A 4,191-nucleotide genomic window follows, 5' to 3' on the forward strand; every position below is an offset into this window, starting at 1 on the left:
ATGACACATTTTAGGGAGTTTACGGCCTAGCATGGTCTCATGGTCGTAAACTCCTATAAACCCATGAAAATTGTGTTTTTGGATTCCAAATAAATCACATGTGATTGCAAAAATTGTTTCAAGGCCTTACATAAATTTTTAGGCATAAAATGACATGTTTTTAGGAGTTTACGGCCATGGGGCACCTTCTATGGCCGTAAACTCTTAAAATGAAGGGTTTTGATGTGTTTAAGGCCCTTAAACTATTTTTGGTTGGTCCTATGATTTATTCCAAGGCTTTTGGTGGTGTTGGATGGCTTTCTAACACCTTAGAAATGAATCTGCACCATGTTTCATGGAGTTTACGGCCCAAGCACAAGCCTTGGCCGTAAACTCATATAAGTCCCCCAAAAATCATGTTTAAAGTGTTCCAAGGCTAAAACACTTATTCTAGAAGTCATATCCAGGTCTTGTTGAGGTTTTGGAAGGGTTTAAGGTCATGAAAACCCTTTATACATGAGTTTACGGCCCAAGCATGTGCCATGGCCGTAAACTCCTTCAAATGTCTCAAAATCCATGTTTTAAATGTTATAAGTCCATTACATGAAGCCATCTATCCATATCTAAGGTCCAATTGTGTTTAGGAAGGGTTTTTGTGCTCCAAAACGCATATTATATGAGTTTACGGCCCAAGGTGATTCCATGGCCGTAAACTCATGAATGTGGTCTTAATCCATGCTTTGAACTCAAATTTGAAGGCTAGGGAGGTTACACAACAAGATAGGGAAAGTACCTTAGAGATTTGAGGCCTTAATTTTGAGTTTTGGACCCTTAAACTTGGATTTAGGAGAGAGGTTAGAGAGAGAGTAGAGAGAGAAAGAAAAAGCTTCAAATGAGTGTTTAAACATGTTTATATAGGTCCTAAAACTTGGATACGGTGGAATTCTACCCGATACCGACATTAAACGGGGCTTTTGGTCGCACCCGATTAAGTGACCGTAACCCGGCTGGAACGTTTCTAACTTTTTGAAATAAACACTTTTGGGTTAATTTCATGAATTCCAAAGGGGTTTGGACACTCATTAAATTATAATAAACATATAAGTTTGAATAATTTAACCCAAAGTGAACACGGAACGACTTCTGGTTGTTACAAAATCTTTTGTCGTAAACTTATTAGCAATATATAGTTCTTGTCCAACAAGAAGATACTGGAATGGAGTCAAACACACTCTTTGATATCTTCGAGGTACAATAGATATGAATTTATACTAATCAAATTCATAAAAAGCAAAGTTAATTAGTTATGCAGATGTGGGATATTTATCTGATCCACACAAAGCTCGATCCCAAACATGTTATTTATTCACTTGTGGAGGAAACGTAAATTCTTGTCATTTTGTTAAACAAACTTTAGTTGCTGTTTATTCTAACCATGCAGAGATTATAGCAATTTATAAGGCAAGTCATGAATGTATTTGGTTAAGAAGTTTAACTCAACATATTTGCAAGAATGGTGCTCTAACTTCTAACAGGGATGTTCCAACCATACTATATGAAGATAATACAACTTGTATAGCTCCATTCAAGGAAGGATTTATCAAAGGAGACAGAACCAAGCATATATCACCAATGTTTTTTTTTCACTCATGATCTTCAAAAAGAGTGTGACATCAACATCTAGAAGATTCAATCCAGTAACAACTTTCCTGATTGGTTTACTAAAGCACTTCGTACATCAAAATTTGAAAAGATGGTACGAAACATTGCTATGCGGTGCTTCAAGAAAATCAAGTGACATGCTAATCAGGGGGAGTTGGAAACATATTATACTCTTTTCCTTAGCTATGTTTTTCCTACTGGGTTTTCTTAACAAGGTTTTTAACGAGGTAATTGTTTCCAATATCTATTATTAATCATGTACTATTTTTCCTTAATAAAGAATTTTACCGATTAAGGTTTTAATGAGGCATGATACAATCGTCATTCAAGGGGGAGTGTTATGAATTATTATTTAGTGAATGACTATTGGATTCTCCATCTCCCCCATTACTCTCCATAATTAGTGAACATTATAGCAAACATTATTATGAGTTTTATGAGTGTAGTTATGCACCACTATAATGTACATTCATATCATACATGACCTTTCATCTTCTTTGTTTAGTATAAATAGTGAATATGTTACAGACAATGAAATTATTATCTAAGAGTAATGTGTTGCTCCATAAAAGGATTGTATGCATGGAAGTAGAGACAAAATATTTAAAAAAACATACGACATACTGAAGATTTTTGATGTACAATGATGTGTTGTATACTTCTCTGGTTAATAAGGCGAGGTTTGGTTATAATCCGGCGAATAATTTTCAGTTAACCATTAATTAGGTTGTTAGTTTTGGGGAAAAAAAAGTATAAATGTAGTGTTGTGTTGATTAAAAACAATGGAATATATACTATGTTGAATAGTTTAGTAGGTTTTCCTACTGAAGTGGATTTAGTATGTTTTCTTACTGAAGTAGATGCACAAAATAACAAATATATACAAGGAAAAAGAGGTCAAATTATTATTGAAAATATGGCATGTGAAAGGTAAGACATCTAACCTATTTTGTTGTTTCTATTTGCAACTAAAGCATGAATATAATATATTTACCAAAAGATATTTTCATAGATTCATGAACTTCTTATGTTTCAAAACGAAATATACTTAAAGATAACTAAAAAGAAAACATCTTCATTCCTTCATGAGTGTCTTTAGAATTACATTTCTTTCTTTAGTCATTTCATCGATAAGAGCCTGAGAATATCTAGCAAACATAACAAATGTGTGTATTTTTTCCCTCAACTATGAAGAGAAACCTGTAAACCCAGATGTTGGCTGGACACACAAATGATTAACATTGATATCTTTGAACGTGAATTTCCTGGGTTTTTAAGGTCCGATTTCAAGGATTTCAAGTTCGATTTTGAGAAAAAAGACGGTGCTTGATGACTAGAGGTTCGTGTTTTCTTCTTTTTGACAGAAATTGTTTTTGAAAAACCATTTCTTGGTTTTAATCTTTATATATGAATGTGATGAATTTTTGGCTTTCGAAGATCGAAGCATATATCTCTATCCTATCTGGTATTATTAAGTTTGGTTATTTTGGGTTAATATGCTGGAGCGGATTTTGTTTTTTCGTGTAGGTAACTCAAATGGGGTTCGAAGAAGATGATGATGAATTTCTAGGATTCCAGTTTATGAACATATGAAGAACAATAGATTTTTTTCTTTTTGAAGAATATTGATGAACATACCGATTTTTGATATATATATATATATATATATATATATATATATATATATATATATATATATATATTAACTATCGTAACACACACACACATTAATTATGGTATCGGAGCCAAGAAAAGTTTTTGGGATGGTTATGCATGGTACATTTATTTCAAATTTATTTAATTTTGGTTTAGTATCCTATAAGAAATTTATAAGTTTTAATAAGCATGATTCAGAGACAAAACCAGTGATTGGTTGGATTAGTGTAAAGCGCGCAGATAAGGACGTAAGTCGTGGTGTCGGACCATAATCATCGTCGGGACGATTCCCCTCTGTTCACCATTATTAAAACAAGTAAGTTTTCTTATAGAATTTTAGAGCAAAATTAATTAAATATGAGTAAATTTCAGGCATACTATCCAAGAAATTTATTCGTGGTAAAAATATCAACAACGAACAAGATTATGATGATAATCAAATTAATTCTATAGAAGAAACCGTTAATAACATAGAACAAAGTTTGAATAATTAGACAATACCTAAAACTAATGTTAATACAATATATAGAATAGGAACTTTTGATTATTTTCAAAGTTATTCTATTAAAATGACGAAACAAACTTTGTCTATTGGTTAAAACCAACAAAATTTACATTTTTTATCATCATGATCTATTCTAGAGCTTAGAACGAAATATAAATTTTTACATGTCGGTTTAGTCCAAATTGCTATCAAGTATCTATTTAGAATTAGAATAGATGCTCATGTTCTCCTTACTTTTTAGAGACAAGAGACATAAAGAGTTTTAAAATTCTATTTTAACTACGGCTGAAACAAAATTGCTAACGGATCTATTTATTTCAATTGTTATCCAAATTTTTCTGTAGGATTATTTGATAAAAATATTTTAGATAGTTTGGTTTTAACTATAG

Source organism: Lactuca saligna, chromosome 2 (genome assembly GCF_052625555.1).
Source record: "Lactuca saligna cultivar CGN05327 chromosome 2, ASM5262555v1, whole genome shotgun sequence".
NCBI lineage: Eukaryota > Viridiplantae > Streptophyta > Magnoliopsida > Asterales > Asteraceae > Lactuca > Lactuca saligna.